Source organism: Myotis nattereri, assembly GCF_964212035.1.
Source record: "Myotis nattereri genome assembly, chromosome: 5".
Classification (NCBI taxonomy): domain Eukaryota; kingdom Metazoa; phylum Chordata; class Mammalia; order Chiroptera; family Vespertilionidae; genus Myotis; species Myotis nattereri.
The window spans coordinates 96704044-96718025 of NC_138080.1; the positions used below are offsets into that span (position 1 = coordinate 96704044).

Genomic DNA, 13982 nt, shown 5'->3' on the forward strand with positions numbered 1-13982 from the left:
GGAGCGTTGGCCTGTGGACTGAGGGGTCCTGGGTTCGATTCTGGTCAAGGGCATGTGCCTTGGTTGCGGGCACGTACCCAGTGGGGGGTGTGCAGGAGGCAGCTGATCAATGTTTCTCTCTCGTCGATGTTTCTGGCTCTCTGTCCCTCTCCCTTCCTCTCTGTAAAGAAATCAATGAAATATTTTTTTTAAAAAAAGTCTGAATCCTTCTCATTCATTACTGATGTTTCTATCTCTCTCTCCCCCTTCTTCTCTGAAATCAATAAAAATATATTTAAAAAAAAAAGAAAAAGAGTCTGAATCCTGCCCAGCTGGTGTGGCTCAGTGTTTGAGTGTCAACCTATGAACCAGGAGGCTATGGTTCAATTCCCAGTCAGGGCACATGCCCAGGTTGTAGGCTTGATCCCCAGAAGGAGCATGCAGAAGGCAGTCGATTGATAATACTCTCTCAACCTTTATGTTTCTATCTTTCTCCCTTCCTCTCTGAAATCAATAAAAAATATATATATTTTTAAAAAGGTATTAATCTCAATCAAGAGGGTCCTGTCTTCATTACCTAATCACCTCCCATATGCCCCACCTCCTAATACTAACACCTTAGGGGTTAGGATTTCAACAAATAAATTTTGGAGGGACACAAATATTCAGACCATAGCAGATGGATAGTTGGTTGATTGGAAGATGATTGAAGGAATGAATGGGTGGCTGAATGGAGGGATAGATGAATGGCAGGGATAAGGGAATCCAGCTGACTACTCAAGCACATCTTCACTGTCGCAGCAGACTTTGATCTCAAGCTCTGTGGAAGGTACCAAAGTTTAGTGATTAAAAACTCATCGACTGGAAATGAATGAATGAACCTGTATGTGACTCAGTCGGCCTCCAACGAGCTGTATGATATGGGCAGAATGCAGTCTTAGGCAAGTTATTTTTATTTTTTTAAAATATATTTTATTGATTTTTTACAGAAAAGAAGGGAGAAGGATAGAGTGTTAGAAACATTGATGAGAGAGAAACATCAATCAGCTGCCTCCTGCACACTCCCTACTGGGTATGTGCCTGCAACCAAGGTATATGCCCTTGACCGGAATCGAACCTGGGACCCTTGAGTCCGCAGGCCAACGCTCTATCCACTAAGCCAAACCGGTTAGTGAATAGGCAAATTGTTTAAACTGTTTCCTCATTTATAAAATATCTTAATAATAACTAGCTTCCTATCAGGTTGGTGTGTTTGTATATAAATTATGTAACATATAAAATGCTTAATATAGACTCTAAGCGTAGCTTCATAATTGTTAGCAACTAGATTTAGAAATTCCGTTTTATCACTGCATCTGGGGTTGATCATCCTCTAGGGCTCTGACTCCCAATAACCAAACTTGTGAAAAGCTAAGTAAAAACCCAAATACTGGGGTGTTGGTTCATAGAGAAGGATAAGTATCTCTAGTTGTGACTTAGTGGGTCTTTTATTTTTCTGGGCCTCATCTCTCGGGAAATCAAATTACAGAGGGTAGCATGGGGAACAGAGACTCAAGACTCAGAGCACGTGGCTGTGAGTGCTGGCTGAGTGAATTACTTGTCCCATCCTACACCTATTTCTGTCCAGGTAACCATTATTTCTCTTCTAAAATCAGTCACTTATTCCCAGACCAAGACTGTGATGAATAACTCCTGGCAAACATGTCAATCACTGGCTCTCTCTCCATGTGTCTCAGTGGTTCTCAATGTATCAAGGAATCTCACTGAGAATCTGCTAAAAAGCTATTTTTTACATACTGTGTGATCTCATTTATATAAAGTACAAAAACAAGCAAAACAAATGTATGCTGGTAGAGGCTAGCATTTATTTTATCACTGTGTCTGTGAGCAGAAATCCAGGCATGGCTTAGCTGGGTCCTCTGCTTAGGGTCTCTCTCTCTCTCTCTCAAGGCTAGACTCAAGATGCCAGCAGGGCTGCAGTCTCATCTGAAAGCTTAAAAAGGGAAGGGTCCACTTCAAAGCTCATTCACATGATTCTTGGCAGGATTCAGTTCGTCAGTGGCCGTTGGCTAGGGGCTGCCCTCAGCTCCTGGACACGTGCCTCTCCATAGAATAGTTCACTAGTTACAGTTTGCTTCGGCAGAATGAGCATAGGATAAGAGCCAGGAAGAAATGGTGCAAGAAAGCGAGAAGCCACAGCCTTTTATAGCCTAATCTCAGAAGAGACATCCCCTCACTTACACTGTATTCTGTTCAGAAGCAAGTCACAAGGTCCAGCCTAAGCACAAGGGGAGAACATTATACAAGGGCATGAATGAATACCAAAGGTGGGGATCACTGAAAGCTGATCATCACACAATTTAAAGATTTTAAAAATACGTATTTCAGAAAATTTTCCCTAATGCCCCCACCACATACTTATCCACAGGCTGTTAAATGCCTTATAGCTCATCCTATCTGGCCCCTAGTAACAGATCCTCACATAAGCGCACCAAGTGGGTAAGGGCATCATATTTCAAAGGCAAATCCCTCTATTGAGCACAATCCCTATAAGGAAAGCCATCACTGATTGAACCATTTAGTGAGCACCTACTGTGTGCCAGCCAGAGACAGCAGCCAGATGAGCCTGGGGGAATCAAGCCTATCAAAGGTGGGCACTCCCCTGAAACATATTCCTCCACAGTCTAGGTGTTCTTTCACATGCTTCCCCTCTCCTTGTATATTCTCAACAGATGCCATGTCAACATGGTTCCGTAAAAATGGACTCTGTGAGCACAACTTTGGAGGGAGTGGTTTTAGGTTGACCATCTTGGGTTGCCTGGGACTGAAGAGTTTCCTGAGATGCAGGATGTTTGGTGTTAAAAATGGGGCAGTCCTGGGCAAGTTGGCCAGGCTTCATGCTGTGTCTTGCAGAAATGAACAATGATCCTTGCAACCACCCAGCAAGGAAAGAGAGCCTCAGATTGGTCAGAGAAAGCTTCCAAAGCTGTAGACAGGGATTAGGATGGGAACTGAACCTGCCAGTCTCCAAAGAATGTACTCTTGACAACTTTGATCTTTGTGCTGTTTCTTAAATTTCCTTAGCCATCCCCTGGGACAGGATCCTTGGGTAAATGCCTATCAGTGTGCATTTTTGTCCTGCCTTCTAATCCCAAGCCCACAGGTTAAACCTCACCTTAGAGTCTAAACACCCCTGTTAGAGCCCACCCTCTCAAAAAAGTTCTAAGAATGTTTATTGACATTCTTCTCAGTTGAGTTCTCCCATCATTTCAAATGTGGTAGCTATTAAATTATCAGACCTAAAGTAAAGGCTTTATTTTATAGCTTTCTTAGCATTGTGCTGGGCCAAGAAATAACACCCAGTATTGATCAAGTGCTTACTTTGTATCAGGTATTAATTAAATCAATTAAACCTTATTATATCCCTATGAGGTACATCATATAATTATCACCAATTCAGACTAGGGAACTGATGCACAGAGATGTTAATTAAGTTGCCCAAGGTCACATAGCAAGTAAGTATAGGTACCAGAGTGTAAGACCTGTTTGCTCAGTGATTACAAAGAGCTCCTGCGTTTTCACTGGGAAGGCTATCGTTTGCTCTGACAGCCTTAAGCGAAGCCTTCTGAAAAATGGGTGGAAACCTCAGCCAAAGAGGTACGTGTGATCTGAGAACCATCCTTGAAAAACCACAAGCCCAAGATCATTTTGACAGAATTGTTTGTGTGTCATCATAGTTTCTCTCCGTCTTGGTTTTCTCATCTGTAATATGGGAATAATAATAATCAGCTCTACCTCAATTAGTTGCCGTGAAGGTTACCTTAAATTGGATCATGGCTGTTAGGCAGTAACTGTTTCTACTATCCCTCCCAAAGGTCTGGAAGCCTGGGTGGGAGCGTGGAAATGATTTGATTCATCCTCGTATGTAAATTCTGAGCTAGAAGCTGAAGACCAAGGACTGTTCTTCGCATTTACTTCATGGCTGTTCATTTCCAAGTAACTCTTTCAGTGTTTGCCCCCAGTTATCCCTCTGACTGCATAGTTGCTACATATGCAAATACAAAAATGACCCGAATATGCAGTTCTAAGTTGCTTTGGTTCTTTAATTTTATTTAAAGCCAAATTTCTACTGTCTGTTTTATTTGTATTTGTTTAAAAAAACAGCAGAGTTTTTTTTTTTTTTTTTAAGGAATGTGTGTATACCTATACAGTACTTAGAAAAAAGCCCCTTGTTTGGTCTTGTTCATTATCGCACCTCTCACAGGTAGCACAGTGCCTGGCATACAGTAGGCCTTCAAAAATGTTTGTAGAATTCATAAACAAATGACTCAATTAGTGAATAGTTATTTCCAAGGGTTTGGATCACTGTGGATTTTCTTTTCTTTTTGCCCATCTACATGTCCCAGTTTTCCTAATTTTCTCATTTTTCTACAATGAACATGTATTTCTCAAAGGAAAATGTTTAAATTCTTACTTCATCAAAGAAATATATAAACAAATGAATAAAATGGGGCATGGGGCCAGCGTGGCATGGTTCAGTTGTTGAACACTGATCTATGAACCAGGAGGTCACGGTTCCATTCCAGGTCAGGGGACATGCCCAGGGTTGGGAGATCAATTCCCAGTGTGGGGTGTGCAAGCGATAGCTGATCAATGATTCTCTCTCATCATTGCTGTTTTTCTCTCTCCCTCTCTGAAATCAATAAAAATCTATTTTTAAAAAATGGGGCCTGGGTAATCTTGTAAGAGGAGGATTTCCAAACGATAGCAGGTGTGAGGAGCCCCAGGACTGACAGGGCTGCTGGGCATCTGATGTGGAGGAGGGACATGAGAGTCCCCTTCCTAGAACCCAGAGATGGTAGCAGCTGCTGTTTGTGTTCTCCTTGGAGTCGCACGTTTTTGCTCTGGTGTGTTTACTGGGTAAAGGCAAGCAGCGAGTCCCAGAGAGCTTTTCAAGGATTCTAAATGATTCACAAGGATCTCTCCTGCTGCCGCGGAGGCCAGGGTCTTGGCTGTCTCCACAGCGGCGTGACATTGGAGATAGGGGTGCTCCCGCCCCTGCCCCAACACCACCGTCCCTAAACCTCTAGAAGTGACCCCCTTCTCTGTGAGTTGGCTCCTCTATCCAAATCCAAAGTCCTTCCACTCAGCCTACTCCACCCAGGTCTGTGGATGCTGACAAAGAGGGAACAGACAAGCCAATTTAGTTGTCGTCCTCTCTTTGTTCCCTTGACCTTGAGGCACTTCACTCAGCAGAGCACGCTGTTCGGGAGCCCGGCAGAGTTCTGGAATGAAAGACGGAGACCTTGGAGGGCTCTTGCAGCTCGCACTCGTCCTCTCTGCTTTGGTCACCATAGTGACTTCTCTCTGAAGGCTCACCGTGGTGGTTTTTGCTCGATATTCATTCATAATAAGGCCACCTCTGCGTTTTCCACCCACTGGGGAACAGAGCACCGCGTGCTTTCGCAGTCACGTGGCTGACACACTGGGCTTTTAAAACTGTGTGTGTGTGTTTGTGTGTGTGGCTGGGGAGGGTGGGGCAGCCCTCAGCTGCAGAGGGAAAGGTCAGAGCTAGGAAGGAATTCCGATTTCTCTGGTCCTGTCCCCTCCGTTTACATAGGAGAGGGATTTGCCTGAGGTTGCTCAGCCCCTCTGAGGGAGAGCCCCAACTGGCACAGGAGTGCCCTGACTCTGGGCCCAGTATTCACTGCACCCCTTTATACAGGAGAATGCAGGGTCCACTGGCCTCATCCCAGATTTTCTAATTTACTGGCCTTTGGTGCCAGCACTGGAGTCACATTTCCTGGGACTGTCACTAAAGGATCCTGAGATTTACGGTAATTGGACCATGAGCCCCTGGTGAAAGGCCAGAATAGGGCTCCTGTAGTGAGACAAACACTTCCATTTCCAATACAGATTTGTAAGTAAATTAGCTCATTTAATTCTCAAAATTACTCTGCAAAGTGACTATTATTCCCTTTTAAACGGAGAAACCTGCAGCTGCAGAGAGTGGTTGAATGCATCAACTGGGAGTCAGGAGAATTTGAGACATAACTGCAATTCTCTGATGATAAAGAATGGCATAATCACTCATTAGTATTGGCATTGACTTCAGATTCAATGAGATCTCATCCTGCTTGTTTCCCTGCTGTGTGACTTTGGACAAGTTGCTTAACTTCCCTGAATCTCCATTTGTAAAAATAGCATAATAATAAAAAAATAGCATAATAATAGAACCTATTTCATAGGGTCATCGTGAGGATTAAGTGAAGTAATGCATGTAAACACTGACCAGTATTCTCCTGCTAGAACTGCCCATAATCGGACAAAAGGAGAAAATTTACATCCCACTTCCATTCCAGGCTCACCCAGAGCCCAAGGCCTTCCTCTGGGTCAGCCTAGGAACTGAGAACTTGGGGGGAAAAAAAAAAAAGAAAAAAAAAGACCATCTAAAGCAGTGGTTCTCAACCTTCCTAATGCTGCAACCCTTTAATTCAGTTCCTCATGTTGTGGTGACCCCCAGCCATAAAATTATTTTCGTTGCTACTTCATAACTGTAATTTTGCTACTGTTATGAATCGTAATGTAAATATCTGACATGCAGGATGTATTTTCATTGTTACAAATTGAACATAATTAAAGCATAGTGATTAATCACAAAAACAATATGTAATTATATATGTGTTTTCCGATGGTCTTAGGCGATCCCTGTGAAAGGGTCATTTGACCCCCAAAGGGGGCGCAACCCACAGGTTGAGAACCGCTGATCTAAAGAGAGGAAAGTGAATTTGAAAGATGCTTTCATAGCTTGATTTTGCATTTTTAAAAGATTCAGATAAGAGAAAAGAGGGGAAGTGTTGTAATTGCTGTCTCTCTATAGCTTTGCTGCTGCACCCTCCAAAGCTATGCTGCTCAACACAGTGGCCGCCAGCCTCATGTGGTTATTGAACACATGAAATGGACCTGGTCCACATTGAGACATGTTGTAAGTATAAAATATATACCAGGTCTTAAAGACTTAGTGGGATAAAAATATTATAAAATAGTTCACTGATCACTTTTATGCTGATGACATGTTGGAGTCTTTTAAATAAAATGCATTATTATAATTAATTGTACCCATTTGCAGGAGAGATTCAGAGCTAGGAAGGGAATTGAAGTATATAAGACATTCTGAGCTAGGGATGAGCTAGGAATGCACCGTGGGGGCTTTAAAAGGTCATTGCAGAATGATAAGAGCAGATGTTTAGTAAATAAAACTTTGCCCTTCCATATCATAGGTCAAAAAAGGTTATCTCGGATAATCTCTTATTATAGGCAAGGCTCCTGACTCAAGTTCTTCTCTAGGTAGTTAAGTTTCTCTTGAATCTGAAGCTAAATCTGCCTTTAGCTCAAAGTCATCTTACTACCATTGAGGCACACCTTGGTGTGGCTCATTTTGGATGCCCCCCACACTGGTCAACTCTAAAGCCTGTTCTCCTTCATATCTACCTCCCCATAATTGTCCCAGGAAGTGATTGCATTTGGCTATAAATTAGATGAGTTTGGAGTTTTTGTGTGTGTATGTTTTAGAATTTCAGGCTCTTCCTGGAAGGGTGCAGATGAAGCCGTGAGGGAGGAGGAGGCAGGAAGCCCAGCTAGAGCCTGGCCTTCACTGGACATGGGGCGCTCGGGCCTTCTCCATGGGCTCGGTTTAGTAGCCAGAGCTTCTTGACATTTCCCATCAGAAGGGAAAATGAGAAGGGCTGGTTAGAGAGAAATCCCTCTTCCATATTCATGCAGGATGAAGTCAAATGTGTTTGATTTCTTTTTAAGTACTCCTATAACCTCAACGGTGATTACCTTTTCCCAAATTCAAGTACAGACTGGGGTGGGAGCCGTCCAAGGCGGCCAGTGTCTTTTCTACCTGACGGGTTTTAAAACCAAGCCCCCTATGCCTGAGTTACAATTGATTTCTGACTTGTCCACCTCCCAGCTTTGAGCTTTCAGAGCTCAGCCCTTAGGGAGAACTTCCTGACTTCTAAAGCTGAGGGGAAATCTGCTCAGATTCACCTTCTCCAATTCCAAACTCCAGTCCAGAAGTTGCAGATTTGCAGGCATTAGGGGAGCTGGCATTTTAAAGCCACAAGTATGGGGGGGGGGGGGGCATAGTAATCATGTCTTTTAGTCATATTGGGCTTTGTGACTATAATGACTGTTACTTTGCTAGATGCTTTTGCAAACACAGTATCATTTAGTCCGCAAGCAACCTAGGAGGTCAGTCTTGTTCATCACACATATAAGAAACTGAGGTTGCCCTAGCTGGTTTAACTCAGAGGATAGAGCGCTGGCCTGCGAACTGAAGGGTCCCAGGTTCAAGTCCAGTCAAGAGCAATACCTTGGTTGCAGGCTTGATCTCTGGCCCTGGTTGGGGGCAGGATGTGATGATTCTCTCTCACATCGATGTTTCTCTCCCTGTGTCTCTCCCCTCCCTTCCACTCTCTTAAGAAACAAAAAAGAAAAGAAAACTGAGTCTAAGAGAGGTTAAAAAACTTGCCTAAGTCCACCCAGATAGTAGGTGGTGGAGCCAGGATTCAAAGTGAGAATTCTATGGCTTTCATCCCTCACTAAGCATGAGAAAATGGAGATTACGAGACCTACATAAGGTCACCAACTCAGGACTTCTCAGAGTGTGGCCCTGTATGTACTGAAAAGAGTCCACAGGTGACTTAAAATCCATCAAAAGTTTAAGACCTAGGCTCACTTTTTTAACTGCTCACTTGCCTCTGACCCAGTAGTAATCATATTTTGTTACTGCCCCACAAGAATCTTTGTTTGGTAGAACCACTCATGGTGTTTGTGAAGGCTTTGGTCCAATGACCAACTTTTTAAAAAAATATATTTTTATTGATTTCAGAGAGGAAGGGAGAGGGAGAGAGACAGAGAAACATCAATGATGATAGAGAATCATCAATCGGCTGCCTCCTGCACGCCCCTACTGGGGATCGAGCCTGAAACCCGGGCATGTACCCTGACCGGAATTGAACTGTGACTTCCTGGTTCACAGGTTGACACTCAACCACTGAGCCACGCCAGCTGGGCCAGTGATCAACTTTTAAGATGTGACTTTGCCTTTGAATTCATGGAAACTGGCACACAGCTCATGTGATTTCAAAACCCAGATGATCTAGTTAGTATCTTCTGATCCCAGGGTCTGAGCCTTTCACTCAGCCTGGAGCCCTGCGCCCTCCTCCTTGTCTCTTTAGCGTCTACTCATTCATCTTGCAATCACAGTTTCCTACCTAGGCATAGGAGCTGTGTATCACTCACATAGCTTTTTCTATTTATTTGTGTGATTATTTAGTTGCGGCCCCTTGAGCGTGGCTCTTCCACAAAATACCACATGCGGGTGCGCATGTACAGTGCAATTGAAACTTCGTACCCACACTCAAGGGGCCGAAGAGCCGCATGTGGCTCGCGAGCCGCAGTTTGCCGACCACTGCACTAGACCAAAAAGAACAAAGACCAGGCCTTCTTTTGCTCATCCAAACCCAAGCCCCAGGTCTAGCATGTAATAGGCACTTAATACTTAATCATTTTTTTAAAATTGATCTCAGAAAGGGAGAGATAGAATCCTAGCTACCTTGGAGAAAGGAAAAGGACCTTGATGAGAGATGAGCTAGGAATAGCAGGGAGCAGGCACACATGAGCGGAGGCTCCAGCTGCCTTTGTATCCCAGCTGGAGAATGTTCCTTGGAAAAAGCTAGAGCCTTATTAGGATTGTCTTTAGACTGAGATGACAGTGATGAGAGAGAATCACAGGCACTCAGTACCTAAGCTTTACAGACCGCCAACTGTGGGTCAGGGATTATGCTGAGCACTTCATATACATTCACTCACTTAGTTCTTACAACCCTCCAATCCCCATTTCACAGATGAGCAAACTGAGGCTTGGAAAGGTCAAGTGGTCACTTAAGCTTAAAAGGCTCAAAATATACCAAGCTAGTCGATGGCAAAGCCCAGATTCAAACTCAGGCAGCGAAACTCCAAATATGAAAGTCCTGATTGATAGTTTAATTAATAGCTTGTGGAGCAGCCACACCCACAATTCATCTGTGGGAGACTAGAGCTAATGCCTGACCAGATAGGGCTGATCTGTGTATCCAGGCAACATGGCCAGAGCACCAACCCTCAGAGAGATGCCAGGTACCCTGGGAAAGAACGGGCTTTGGAGGCAGTCTTCAGATTATATTCTGGCTCCTTCACTTACCCCCTAGTCCCCAGTTCTTCCATCTGCTATGGAGGTAATAATTCCTACCTGCAAGAATATTATGAAGATTGGATGACCTCATGTACATGAACTTGCCATGATGCATCACATCTGGCAGCAGGTGTTCAACACATTTGTTTCCTTTCTTTAGTCAATCTCTCTCTGTCATCTCAGTCTAAAGCAGTGGTTCTCAATCTTGGCTGCACATTAGAATCACCTGGGAATCTTTTTAAAATCCTGATTTCTGGGCCTCATCCTCCGGAAATTCTGTTTCTTTGTTATAATGTTGTGGCCCCATCCCATAACAAAGAAACAGAATTTCCGGAGGATGAGGCCCAGAAATCAGGATTTTAAAAAGATTCCAGGGTGATTCTAATGTGCAGCCCAGGTTGAGAGCCACTGGACTCTAAAGACAATCCTAATAAGGCTCTAGCTTTTTCCAAGGAACATTCTCCAGCTGGGATACAAAGGCAGCTGTGGCCTCCGCTCACGTGTGCCTGCTCCCTGCTATTTCTAGCTCATCTCTCATCAAGGTCCTTTTCCTTTCTCCAAGGTAGCTAGGATACAGACTTGTTAGGCCTGGCCCTCAATTCCCTGAGGCGGCCAACACAGGGCCTTGGACAGGCGGACACATGGGGAAGCCAAAAAGGACAGAATCAATAGGAAAAAATTTATCCTGAAAATGGGGCAGAGCTTCTGCCTCCAATGTTTCCACCTTTCATGGATCCAAAATTTTAAGAATAATTTTTCTATGCCAAAATCATTGTAGCTTCCACCACCTCCAAAACTGCTCTCGTTATTACCAAATCCAGATAGCCACCCCACTGCCACCAAATCTACCACTGCCACAACTGCCACCAAAGCCAGCTCAACCAGGTTCATCCAGGTTACAGCATAGAATATTATTTGGCAATAAAAATAAATAAGGTACTGATGCATGCAATAACCTGGATTATTCTATCTGAAAGAAGCCAGGCCTACATATTGTATGATTTTGTTTATATGAAATGTCCAAATTAGGCAAATCTATAGAGACAGAAAGTAGACCAGTGATTGCCTAGGGCTGGGGAGAGTGGGGAAGAAATTGTTAGGGACTGCTAATGGATAGAGATTTCTTTTTGGGATAATGGAAATACTCTAAAATTGATTTCGGTGATGGTTGCTCAGCTCTGTGAGTATATGAAAAAGCACTGAACCATATACTTTAAATTAATGACTGTTATTTAAATTATATCTCAATAAAGCTGTTATAATAAAAATTAATAATAAGGCCTATGTTACCACATAGCTTCTCAGGGACTCAGTTCCTCATTTAGTCATTCATTCATCCAGTATTCATAAAATCCAACCATGTGCCAGGCACCATTCTGGTCCCTGAGCATACAGTGGTTTACAATCCAGACAAGGGCTGGACCCTCACAAGGCTAACATTCTAACAAAGGGAGGCAGAATATAAACAAATAGATTTTAGAGAGATCACTTCAGATAGTGGTACCTGCCACAAACAAATTAAATGGGTGTTTTAAGATAGAAAGTGACTGGGAGGAAGGGGGAAGTCAGCTACTTTAAATAGGTTGTCAAGCAAAGCTTGTTTGAGTTGCCCTGTAACTAAGTCATTCATTCATTCATTTGTGCAAACATCCTTTGAGCTGCTACAGGCATTGAGATAGGAACTTGTTCCACTGCCAATTCAGCATCAACCAATCCTTTTTTGGGTGGACTAATCTGTTTCCTTGCTCAAGTCAGTGCCCATCTGATTTGTGATAAGTCTTTATGGCATCTTTCCCTTTCTCTGTCTATAGGAGGGTGGAGGTAGCAAAAATTGTTTCCCCTTGAGACAGTGAAGTAAAAATCATTCAACAGTTACAGAGAAAACCAGAATATAAAACAAATATTTTCTCAAAGTCAGTGCCACAGACTAAACATTGGTTTTGTTCAAGCCTCTGGGGATTTCCCTATATCTTACATAAACCTGGTTGACAAATGAGAAATGGAGCCCCAACAGGTGAAACTGCTAGTTGGTCGGGCTGTGGTCTTGGCTTAACAATTCCAGTGGGCCCTCCAGTCCAGACTTGGGTGGTTCAGAACAGTTCTTTGAGTTTCTTTACAAACTAATGGCTTTCCCTATGAGGACCCTAATCCCAGTCCAGTGATCAGAGAGCACTAGGTGGCTCCGAGACCCCTGACTCCCAAGGGCTCACCAACAATGTTGTAAAATGTTTTATTTATTGATGAGAGAGAGAGAGAGAGAGAGAGAGAGAGAGAGAGAGAGAGAGAGACAGACATTGACTTGATGTTCTACCAATGTATGCATTCATTGGTGCTTCTTCTATGTGTCCTGACCAGGGACCAAACCCACAACCTTGACACATCAGGACAATGCTCCAACCAACGGAGCTATCTGGCCAGGGCTTCACCACCAATTTGAATGCCACCCAAAGTGGGTATTTGTGAGCTTACATACAGCAAACAGCCCCTTTGCCAGGATCTGAGGCAGGTCACAAAAGGCAGACTGAGCCTTTCCCTCTTGCGGCCACCGTAGGAGCACCAGCGGTCAAAATGAAGTTCAATCCCTTCATGACTTCTGACTGAAGCAAGAACTGTAAAAGGTATTTCTTTCTTTTTCTTTCTTTCTTTCTTTCTTTCTTTCTTTCTTTCTTTCTTTTTTTTTTTTTTTCAGAAACATCAATGATGGGAGAGAATCATTAATAGGCTGCCTCCAGCAGGCCCTCAGGCATGTGCCCTTGACCAGAATCAAACCGGGGACCCTTCAGTTTGCAAGCTGACACTCTATACACTGAGCCCTACTGGCTAGGGCTCTTTTTCTTTTTTCATTGATCCTCATCCATTGATTTTTAGAGAGAGTGGAAGGGAGGGGGAGAGACAGAGAGAGAAGTATTGATGTGATTGGTTGTCTTCCACACACTGAGGTTACGTGTCCTTGACGAGAATTGAACCGGGGACCCTTCAGTCCACAGGCTGATGATGCTCTATTCACTGAGCCAAACCAGCTAGGGCTGGAAAAGGCATTTCAATGCACCTTCCCACATTTGAAGGAAGATTATATCTTCTCCTCTTTCCAAAGAGCTGAGACAGAAGTACAATGTTCAATCCATGCCCACCAAAAGGATGATGAAGTTCAGGGTGTTCGAGGACATCACAAAGGGCAGCAAGCTGCCAAAGCAGTCCAGGTTTACAGGAAGAAACACGTCATCTACATTGAGCGAGTGCAACGGGAGAAAGCTAATGGCACAACTGCTCACGTGGGCGTTCACCCCAGCACGGTGGTCATCACTAGACTAAAGCTGGACAAAGACCACAAAAAGATCCTTGAACGTAAAGCCAAATCTCGCCAAGTAGGAAAGGAAAAGGGAAAATACAAGGAAGAAACAATTGAGAAGATGCAGGAATAAAGTAATATCATATACAACTTTCATTAAAAACTTAAAATGAAAAAATAAAAAGGCAGACTGATCTCAGGAGACAAAGGGAAAAATCCAAATTTGTATCTTACTTGAGTCTCATCACTTTTTTGGGCTGTAGTTTCTCCATTTGTGACGCGAGGAGGTCAGACCAGCTCTGGGACGACTCAGACCAGACCTACATTCTGCCACACGTACTCTGGTCATGGCAGATGTCACTAATTGATCAGGTACTCTTGGGAATCAGCCTCAGAATTTTTCTCAACACAGTCTTCTAGTCATGTATCACCAATGGATCAGCATTGGCACATAGCTTAGCAGCTACTAGCCAT

General features: G+C 43.6%; 1 pseudogene across 1 annotated transcript; it reads left to right on the plus strand.

Moving 5' to 3' along the window:
* The first annotated feature begins 12787 nt into the window (after positions 1 to 12787).
* LOC308520639 (large ribosomal subunit protein uL24-like) lies at positions 12788 to 13641 on the plus strand (annotated as a pseudogene). The gene is made up of 2 exons: positions 12788 to 12837; positions 13255 to 13641. The product of its transcript is annotated as a large ribosomal subunit protein uL24-like (transcript).
* Positions 13642 to 13982: the final 341 nt, after the last annotated feature.